The sequence below is a fragment of the Panthera tigris genome, chromosome C1, assembly GCF_018350195.1.
Source record: "Panthera tigris isolate Pti1 chromosome C1, P.tigris_Pti1_mat1.1, whole genome shotgun sequence".
Classification (NCBI taxonomy): domain Eukaryota; kingdom Metazoa; phylum Chordata; class Mammalia; order Carnivora; family Felidae; genus Panthera; species Panthera tigris.
This window is the reverse complement of record NC_056667.1, coordinates 138,399,408-138,411,341: the sequence shown is the minus strand read 5'-3', so window position 1 is coordinate 138,411,341 and position 11,934 is coordinate 138,399,408.

Sequence of the window (11,934 nt, the reverse complement as noted above, 5' to 3'; positions counted from 1 at the left end):
TTTAGTATAAAAGGGTAAAAGCAAAGAAATGAATTACTGACTAAATTGGGTGATGGAGAACAGAGGGTCAGTAGGGCAAAGAAGACACAAGCTAATTAAATTGTATTCATAGTAGGGAACCAATAGGCATTGATTAAAGAAAGAAGGAACTAAGCCTATTACATAAAGACAGACATGCAAAGGGAACCACCAAAACAAGAAATGGAAGCCTTTCTAAACACAAAGAGAACCACAACAAAAAGAACCAAAAAAAAAAAAAAAAAAAAAAGACCACATAATGAAACGAACACATACACATGCATAGACATCCATAAACATTCATGCAAACATTAAACATAAAATAATATAAAATAACCAAGACAAAACATCTCTCTCATATCAAAACATGTAAATGGACTCAAATTACTCAAAAGCAACGCACAACTCTATGCTGTGGCAAGAGACATACCCAAAACAATGTGAATGATAACGGTTGTGAATAAAGAGGTGGGCAAAGCTGAGCTGCCACATGTCAGTGGAAATTGTGAGTGGACAGCTCCAAGGACCCATTCCTCCTTAGAAATGCCAGAAAATTAAGGGAAAATTTTGAGAATCAACCTCATCAACTATGGAAAACAAAGATTTGCAGGATCCAAGCGAAACTTGTATCAAGGAAAAGGCAACCTAGGTGGCTCAGTCGGTTAAACATCTGACTCCTGATTTGGGTTCAGGTGATGATCTCACAGTTTGTGAGTTCGAGCCCCACATCAGTCTCTGTGCTGACAACATGGAGCCTTCTTGGGATTGTCTCTCTCTCTCTCTGCCCCTCCCCTGCTCACACACTCTCTCTCTCAAAATAAATACACTTTAAAAAAGAAAAGAAAAAGACAACCTAAAATTGGTAGAAAAGCTTTGTGATGTTTTCATTTGCCCTTGTCCCACCCACCTCTGTGGTATATCTATGGACTTGAAGATGGTATGTCGTGTTCCCACTGTAGGACTCGGGTACCCGGTTCCAGAAGTAGAGCAAACCTTACTTGCAAAGAATTATGTTTGTCTAGTCTAACCTGTCTGAAGGACTGACACAAGGTGTTTGTTTTGCCTAACTTGCAACTTGCTCAGGGTTGGAAGGGTTGTGGACATTTCTTGAAAATGTCATAATGCAAATCAGTTACCTGCATCGATATGGGGCAAACGATTATGGTTGAAGTATGCAATACAGGGCCAAAAGTCTGGGGTGGACAAGCTGGGGAGAGACTTTCTTTGGGAAATTAAGGGCATTCAAAAGGATCCTTGCATACCAAGGAATTTAGAAAGCCATGTGCATGCCCAGGGCAGAACACATGCCAGAAAAGACCTGAGAAGAACCTAAGTTTTCACCTCTGGCTGATCTCTTGGTTTAGTGAAAAGAGGAAGTGAAGACTTAAAGCAGAGATGTAAATGGACTGGCTAAACTTCAATACCTTATAACAGAACACCTAGACAGAATAAGGGAATAGAGGACTGTAACATTCTATAAATACACTAAACTTACCAGACACCTATAGAACACTCCCCCAAGAGTGGAATACACACTTTTCTCAAGTACACAGGGAACATACACCATAAGAAACCAAATATTAAGCCACAAAACACATTTTAATAAGTTCAAAAAGAGTTAAATTGTAGTGTTTTCTCTGACAACAGTTGAGTAAAACCAGAAATCAGTAACAGAAGGAAACCTGAAAAATTAACCAGGACTTGGAAATTGAACAACACACTTTTGAACACGATAAAACTTTAGCTATGTTGACAAAGAAAACATAGAGAAGACACTAACTAAAATCAGAAATGAAGGAGTGCCTGGGTGGCTCAGTTGGTTAAGCAACCAACTCTTGATTTTGGCTCATGTCATGATCTCACAGTGGTCGGATTGAGCCCTTTATTGGGTTCCACGCTAAGCGTGGATCCTGTTTGGGATTCTCTCCATCCCTCTCTTGGTCCCTACCTCGCTTGTGTGTGCTCTCTCTCTTCCTCAAAATAAATAAATAAACTTTAAAAAATTAGAAATGAGATAGGACATTACTACTCATCTCACAGAAATCAAAAGGAATGTAAGAAAATACTACAAACAATAGTATACCAACAAATTAGATAACCTACATGAGATGGACAAATTCTTTTTTTTAAACATTTATTTATTTATTTTGAGAGAGCAAGAGAGAGAGAGAGAGAAGGGGAAGGGCAGAGAGAGATGAAGAGAGAATCCCAAGCAAGCTACATGCTCAGTGCAGAGCCCAACACAGGCTCAATCTTACAACCATGAGATCACTACCTGCACCGAAATCAAGAGCTGGAGGTTCAAGTGACTGAGCCACCCAGGCGCCGGGGACTAATTCTTACAAACACATAAAGTACCAAAATTGACACAAGAAATTAAAAATCTGGACAGATCAGAACAAGTAAAGAGATTGAATCAGTAATAGAAAAGTCTCCCAAAAAAGAAAAGTCCAGGACTACACAGTGTCATTGGTGAATTCTACCAAACATCTGAAAAAGAATTAACACAGCTTTTTTCAACTTCTTCCCCAAACTGGAAGACAGAACACTTCCTAATTCATTCTATAAGGGTATTATTAACCTGCTACCAAAGCTAGACAAAGATACCTCAAGAAAACTGTAAACCAATATACCTTGTGAGTATAGATGCAAAAATTCTCAACAAAGTGTTAGGAAACCCAATTCAACAGTATGTTAAAATGATTGTATAGCATGACCAAGTGGATTTATTTCAATACAAGGGTGGCTCGACATAAGAAATTCAGTCAACATAATAAACAACATTAATAAAATTACAGGGGGGAAAATCTCAACATACGATTATCTCAGTTCACACAGAAAAAGCATTTGACAAACGCCAACACCCTTTCATGATAGAAACACTCAGAAAACTAGGAGTAAGAGGGAACTTCATCAATATCATAACGGGCATTTATGGAAAACCTACAGCTAATACCACACTCAGTGCTGAAAGACTGAAAGTGTTCCTTTTAAGATCAGGAACAAGATAAAGATGCCCACTTTCGCCACTGTTATTCAGCATTGCACTGGAAATTCCAGCCAGATGTAAGTAGGCAAGGAAAAGGAATACAAGGAATTACTTCAATTGGAAGGGAGAAGTAAAACTATCTTTATTCATAGATGACATTATCCTAAATATTGAAAATCTCAAAGAATCTACAACAATAACTACTAGAGCTTATAAAAAAAATTCAGCAAAGTTACAGGATCTAAAATCAACATGCAGAATCAATTATATTTCTACACGCCAGCAATGAACAACCCATAAAGGAAATTAAGAAAATTCCTATTATAATAGTGTTCAAAAGAATAAAATACCTAGGAATAAATTTAACCAAGAAAATGAAAGACTCGAATACTGAAAACTACAAAACATTGTGAAAGAAATTAAACACCTAAATAAGTGGAAAGACAATCTATGTTCATGGACTGGAAAACTTGATGTTGTTAAGATTGTAATACTAGCCAAAGAAATCTCCAGGTTCAGTGCAGTTCTTATAAAAATTCCCTCACTGTTTTCTCAGATTTGGAAAAGCCAATCCTCAAATCCTCAATTATGGAATTGTAAGGGCCTCAAATAGCCAAAACAATCTTGAAAAAGGAGAACAAAATTGGAAAACTCATTTCCTAATTTCAAAACACATTGCAAAGCAATGTTAATGAAGACATTCTAGTAGTTGTACAAAAGTATATCTATCTATCATCTACCTATATAGATCAGTGGAATAGAACAGAGAATCCAGAAATTAACCCATACATCTATGGCCAGTTGATTTCTACAAGAATGCCAAGACCACTCACCAGGGAAAGAAGAGTCTTTTTAATGAATGGGACAGGGATAAGTGGATATCACGTGCAAAAGAATTAGGTTTGCCCCTTAACTCACAGCTTACATAAAATTTAATTCAAAATGGATCAATCATCGAAGTATAAGAGCTCAAAACCAAAACCTCTTATTAAAAACACAGGAGTAAATCTTCACGACCTTGGATTTGGCAATGAATTTTTAGATAATACTAAAGGCACAAATAACAAAAGAAAAAAATAGATAAATTGGACTTTGTCAAAATTAAAAGCTTTGTGCATCAAAAAATGTTATTAGGAAAATGAAAAGATAAGCTATAACACTAGAGAAAATCTTTGCATATCATATAAGGGTTTACCATCCAAAATGTATTAAGAATTCTTAACATCTGGGGCACCTGGGTGGCTTAGTCGGTTAAGCATCTGACTCTTGATTTTGGCTCAGGTCATAATCCCAGGGTCCTGGGATCGATCACCACCTTGGGCTCTGCGCTGATAGTATGGAGCCTACTTGGGATCCTTTTTCCCTCTCTCTCTGTCCCTCCCCCACTCACATGCACATGCTTTCTCTCTCTCTAAAAATAAATAAACAAATAAATAAATAAGAACTCCTACAACACAAAAGGACAAACAACCCAATTTAAAAATGAGGAAAGGACTTGAATAGACATTTCTCCAGAGAAGATATACAAATGGCTGATAAGCACACGAAAAGATGTTTAGTTTCATTAGTCATTAGCAAAATGCAAAATCAAAACAGTGAGATACCATTTCATAAACACTAGGATGGGATATTTTTTTTTTTTAAGGAAAATAAAGTGTTTGCGAGGATGCAGAGAAATTGAAACTCTTGTACTCAAAAAGTTCAACACTGAGTTACCATATGATGCAGCAATTCCACTCTTAGCCGTACACTCAAAAGCACTGAAAATACGTTCTTGGGGCACCTAGGTAGCTCAGTCGGTTAAGCATCTGACTTTGGCTCAGATCGGGTTCATGAGTTCGAGCCCCACATCAAGCTCTCTGCTGTCAATGCATAGCTCACTTTGGATCCTCTGTTCCCCTCTCTCTCTGTCCTTTCCCCACTGTTCTCTCTGTCTCTCAAAAATAAATAAAGATGAAAAAAAATAGGTTCTTAAACCAATACATGTACACACATGTTCACGGCAGCTTTATTCATAGTAGTCCGAAGATGGGAAAAGCCCAAAATAAATACATCAGCGAATGAATGGATAAGTAAATTGTGGTACATACAATGCAATACTGTGCAGCTATAAGAAGGAATGAAGTACTGGTATATATACAACATAGATAACTTTCAAAACATTATGCTAAGTGAAAGAAGTCAAGCACAAAAGGTCATATATGGTTTCATTTATTTGAAATATCCAGAAAAGGAAAACCATAGAGACAGAAAACAGATCGATGGTTGCCAGGGGCTGGAGGTGGCTTCTTAATGGCTATGGGGGTTTCTTTTAGGGGTGTTGACATGTTTTGAAGCTACATAGAGGTGGTGGTGTCACAAGACTGTGAATTGTGTACTAAATACCACTGAAACACTCACATTATTTATTATGTAAGTTTTTTAATGTTTATTCATCCTGAGAAAGAGAGAGACAGCGTGAGCAGGGGAGGGGCAGGGAGAGAGGAAGAGAGAATCCCAAGCAGGATCCACATTCAGGGTGGAGCCCCATGCGGGGCTCAATCCCATGAACCCACAGACCACGACCTCAGCTGAAATCGAGAGTCAGACACTCAACCGACTGAGCCACCCAGATGCCCTATGTGAATGTCATCTTAATTTTTTTTTTAATTTTTAAAAAATGTTTTTATTTATTTTTGAAGGAAAGAGAGAGACAGAGCATGAGCGGGGAGAGAGGCAGAAAGAGAGAGGGAGACACAGAATCAGAAGCAGGATCCAGGTTTTGCACTGTCAGCACAGAACCCGACGGGGGGCTCGAACTCACGAACCGTGAGATCATGACCTGAGCCGAAGCCAGATGCTCAACCGGCTGAGCCACCCAGGTGCCCCAATCTTAATTTTTTAAAAAAGTATGTCTGTAAAATTAAAATGTAAAGAAAGAAGGGGTCACTGCACTAATATTGGTGAGATAGAATTCAGACCAAAAACCACTAAACATGATAAAAAAGGGTACTTTCTTTTTTTAATGTTTATTTTTGACAGGGAGAGAGAGAGAGACAGAGCATGAGTGGGGGGAGGGGCAGAGAGAGGGGGAGATACAGAATCCAAAGCAGGCTCCAGGCTCTGAGCTGTCAGCACAGAGCCTGATGCTGGGCTTGAACTCACAGACCACGAGATCATGACCTGAGCCAAAGTTGGACGCTCAACCGACTGAGGCACCCAGGCGCCTCAAGAAGGGTACTTTAAATAGGATGACTTAAAGTTGACTTTGAAAAATAAAACAGAAAAAATATAGGCAGAATAACTCTGAAATAAAAGGAGAGCAATTATAGAAAACTAACTCTATCAGATATTTAAAACACTAATGACACCTGTGTATTAAAACAATAAGATATTGGCAACATGAATAGATAACACCAGTGGAACAGAAACAAACAAAGAATTTAGAATATGATAAAGGCAGTATATCATCAATGAAGAAAAAAATATCCTTTTTTTTTAAAGATTTTTTTAAAAAGAAATCTCTACACCCAGCATGGGGCTTGAACCCATAACCCAGAGATGAAGTGTCCCAAACTCCACTGACTGAGCCAGCCAGGCATCCCCCCCAAAAGTGTACTTATTAACAAAAGTTTGATACAATCTTAGGTAAAGTTGAATTTGTACCTCATATCATTTGCCAGGATAAACTGCAACTGAATCAATATTTAAGTATACAAAAAATGAAATGATTCAAGTTTTGGAAGATAAGAAGGGAGTACATCCTTTATAACTTTTGAGGAAAAGTTGGAAAAAGCCTAAGCATGACTTAATAACCAAAGGCAATAAATATTTGATATATCTGCCTATGTAAATTAAAAAAAAAAAAACACCCAAACTCGCATGGTAAAAATTTATAATAAGCCATCATAAGACATATATACTTGTAACTCCTATCATAGAGAAAGGGCTAATTTTTCTGGTTTATAAAGTGAAAAGGACCAATAATCCAACAGAAAAATTGGTGAAGGGACAACATAAAAGTGGCCCTTAAATATATGAAAAGATATTCAATCTCTTTCATTATAAGAGAATTCTAAACTAAACTTACACTGACATACCATTTTTCACTTTTCAGATTGACAAAAATCTTTCTTTCTTTCTTTATAGGTAGGCTCTACGCCCCACATGGGACTCAAAGATCAAGACCTGAATGTTCTACCCACTGAGCCAGCCAGGGGCTCCAGGAAGAGCTTGCTAACAAAGCAGTCAGAGCAGAAATAGGCTGTATTGGGGGGTGAAAGAACCCAAGTCATCACTTGATATTAGCACACTGGGCCTTAAATCTGGGTATAAGTAACAACTGGGGGCAGAATGGGGGCAGGATTTAAAACCAGATTCTTAGGACTCCTCACAGAACCCCTGGAGGTATAGCCCACAAGTTTGTTTGTTTTTACAGCTTCTCAAGAAATCCTGGCGTAATCAGACTAGCACTGATCATTCACTTACTTATTTGGGAACTACACACTGAGCCCTTACTACATTCCAGGCTGCTGTGCGAGGTGATGAGGACAGGGCCAGGAATAAGACAGGCATTGCTTCAGCTCTAATGAGACTGACAGTCTAGAGGAGGAGAAAGAGGCAACAAGTAAAGGGACAAACACACAATTCAGGTGGTAATACATGCTATGATGAAAATAAAATAGGGAGAAGTGATGGAGACTTTAAATTTAGAGTGTAGAACAGGTGGCTGGGAAAGGCCCCTCCCTGCTGAGGAGGCAGTTCAGCTGGGAACTATTAGGAAGGAGCTCGAGTCATGTAACTAAGAATGCTCCAGACAAAGGGAGCAGAGTGCAAAAGTTCTGTGGCCACAGGAGAGGACACGGATAAATCAGATCTAAGAGGTGGGCAGGGAGCAGGTCAAGAAGGGCTGTGTAGACCAGGGTAGGGAGCTGGATTTTTATTTTAAGAGGATTGTGAAGCCCTGGAGTTTGGGAACCATGTTAAGGGGATTGAAACATCCCATCTGGCAGAATTGGCAGTTGGAACCAAGACCCGGGTCAGCCGCTGTCTGTTCCCTCCCTCCTCCAACGGTACAAGTGTGTGTCTTTTTTCCCAGAGGGCCCAAGACTCTTAAAATTTCATATCCCCAACAGCACCCTAGGGTGTTTTAAATACAGTGAATGGTCAATGGTTGCTGAATAAAATGGTAAATTCAGATATTCTGAACAATCGGTAAATAAAATCAAAAGAAGACATCTTGTCCAGATTCCCATACAATCTCTAGTGGATTTCTTGAATGCCATTAGCAGGAGCTCACTACCCTAGTGATTTGCCACTTTCCAGTGAAATTGCTAGTTTGAAATATATATCTAATTTTAATACCTGCAAATAATTATCTTTATAAACCAATACAATTAGGCCAAATTAGTGAATTTATGCAAAACTTCTGAAAAGTTGGCTTGCATTTAAAAAAATTTTTTTAATGCTTATTTATTTTTGAGGGAGAGAGAGAGAGAGAGAGAGACAGAATGTGAGCAGAGGAGGGGCAGAGAGAGAGGGACACGAAATCTGAAGCAGACTCCAGGTTCTGAGCTATCAGCACAGAGCCTGACATGGGGCTCGAAGTGAGATCATGACCTGAGCTGAAGTCAGATGCTTAACTGACTGAGCCACCCAGGCATCCCCATTGGCTTGCAATTTTTAAAAAAAACTTGTGTAATTTAATGAACTTCTACTTATCTGTAATAATCTTAAGTATTACCTTAAATGCAAAAGGACATTTAAAATACTAATTCCGAAGCATGCCATTTTTAAGGGTCCCTAACCTGTACAATGTGTTATGATGAACCATTGAAATGTTCGTTAGTAACATGGCTATCTAACACTTTCAAACTTAGAACTTATATAAAAGAGGTGAAAACCACTGAAACAAGCATTCGGTCATGGTCATGGATGTTCCAAAGTACACCGGAGTTGGCAAGCTTGTAGGGTCAGTTCCAGATTGGGTACCATCTAGCTGTGGACAGGCTTCTTCACCTGTCTGGGCCCTAGTTTCTTCATATGGAAAATGAGAGGGCTGGACAAGATAATCTGTAGGACTTTTTAGTTATAGAATTAATCCATGCAATATATTCCCCAAGACAAACTGGAAAAAGTAAAGCCCTTGAGACAAGGATTGGTCATCATTCATAAACACAGAAGCAAATTTCACCTGCAGTATTGGAAGTTGGGGGAGAACAGCACTTTCTAAAGCAGCCGGACAGAAGGGTTTACAGATGAAAAAGTAACCCCAAGGCAAACCACATCTGGAGGAGAACTGGTGTCATAGGTTAACATTTGGGTACAAGTGTTACTTGCAAACATCTGATGTGGCTTTGGGGTGAGCAAGCATCCTCCCTCCAAAATAGCTTAAGTGGAAAGCTTTAATAATTCATTACATTCCTGGTAAGTGTGTTGAAATTTGATTTTTTGATAAAAACATACCCAGAAAGCATAATGCATAAGGAAACATTGATTAGTCACAAAACCCAGATATGAGTCTGACAGTAATCAGTAATGAAATATTTCCAGCTCACAAACACAATGACAAAAGCAGCCACTATGCAGTCTGCTCCCGGATTTTCTTATACTTGAGCATGACTGCTAATTTTATATAAATATAAGTAGAAAAATAGCTTTTGGGAATCTTAAATCAAAGCCTATTTTCTGCCACTATCCACCTACAACCATCTGCTGGACTATGGATTAAAGAATATGACAGCAACCCTCTAAGGAAGCTGAACAAAGAAAACCAGTTTCAGAAGCTATAGGTCCATCATTTTAAGCATAATTAAACTATTCAAGTCTGTTTGGTTAATAAGTCCAAGAGAAATGAAACTATGTATAGTGATCACCACTGCTTGGTTTAAAATAACCAGAAAAGTATAAAAAATAAAAAGGAAATCTCTTGATTCTGTTTGATAGCACTAATTGTTATTCATTCACTTATTTGTTCAACAAATATTTCAACAACTACCACGTACCAGGCAGGCTCTGTGCCAAGTGCAGGAGACAAAACTGAGAGCAAGTCCCTGCCACCATGAGGCTCATGAGGCAGATGAAGGGACTGGTCAGCAGACAAATAATATAATTAAAAATATTTCTTTCATATCATTCGTAGAGAAGGGACTGGGACAGAGATCAACAGAGGATGGCCAGAGAGCATCTCTCTGAGGAGGGGACCCTCGAAGCCTAAAAGATGAGAATAGGCAGAGAGGAGTATTTTAGACAGGAGTGTCCATGTACAAAGACACTGAGGCAGGAAATCATTTATTAAAGTCAGGATTGGATCCACCAGTGGAGCTCAAGTGTGGTGCCGTGAGGAAGTAATACAGGACTTGGAGAAGGCAGAACCAGACACGGGAGGGCACCTGGGTGGCTGAGTCGGTCAAGCTTCCAATGCTCGATTTTTGGTTCAGGTCATGATCTCACAGTTCACGGGATGGAGCCCTGAGTCGGGCTCTGTGCTGACAGCACGGAGCCTGTTTGGGATTAGAGAATTCCAATTCCTCTCTCTCTCTCTGCCCCTCCCCCATTTATGGGTGCATGCACTCTTTCTCTCTTTCTCAAAATAAACATTAAAAAATTTATCACCTTCACAGTTTAAAAAAACGAGCAAGACACGGATTATCTTACAGTCCTGGGAGGTATTTGGATTTTAAGTGTAATGGGAAGAAATGGGGAAGGATTTTCGAAGACAACTGAGATAATCTGATGTTTAAAGGATCATATTTGCTACCATGTGAACTGATGGGGAATGAGCAAGGATGGGAGTGGGGAGAAGAGCCATAAGGCTGTGGCAATGCACGAGATGGCAGTGCTCTGACCAAGGCAGGGGGTGGGGGGCGGGGAAAGCATGGGCTGCTTACATATTGTTGGAGCTCACGTCAAAAGACTTGTGGATGGATCCTAACAAGGGTGGGGGGAGGAGAGGGAGGAATCAAAATGACTAGGTGCATGAAGGAGCCAGAGCTGAGATGGTGGAGATGGGGTGTGTGGAGCTGGGGTGGAGAGGTGGTGGAAACCAATCCGGTGGAACCGATGCGGGCAAGACCGTTTGCACACAGTATATACGTGTGGGCATGTCTGTGAGACTCGCCAAGTGCTGGTGTCAACAAAGCATCGGATGAAGAATGCAATTCGGTGCAGAGTTCTGTGCTAAAAATTAAAATTTTGAAGCCACCAGGATAAAAATATTCAAATCCATGGCAGAAGGGAGTACCGAGAAGCAAAGAGGTCCTGGGAAAGAGAAGCTCCCATGCGGTGGAAATGTCATGCAAGCAAAATTCTCTGAAACAGCTTCTTGAAGACAGTAACTTTGTCCTCGTAGTCAAATACCACAGTAGCAAGATACAGTTGGAAAGGGGATACTGAGAGCTGAGGTCTAGAGAGCCTGAAGACCTTTAAAACTGGAATAAATAAACCTTTGAAAAGTTGTTATTAGACCGTCACGGGGGAACAATTGTCTCTGAGCACAATGATGTTCTGGGGGCGATTAGCACTTTGATTGCCTGAAATGGGGAAGTGTGAGGTATATTTACAAATCGGTGTAGAGATTTTAAATAACCACAATTTTAATTCATGAACTGTAAGAATTATTTTTTTAGAACATACAATCTCAAAATCTTAAAGTAGAGAAATGCCTTTGTTATAAAGGAATTCTTCATATTCAGCAGTATTTTTTTTTTTTAATATTTGTTTATTTTTGGAAGAGCACAGGCAGGGAAGGGGCAGAAAGAGGGAAACAGAGATGTGAAGCAGGCTCTGTGCTGACAGGTGGACAGCAGTGAGCCCGATGTGGGGCCTCAACTCACAAACTGCAAGATCATGACCTGAGTCGAAGTCAGACACTCAACCGACTGAGCCACCCAGGTGACCCAGCAGTATTTCTAGTGGCCATGGAGCTTGTTCAGTGAGAAGCATTCTTC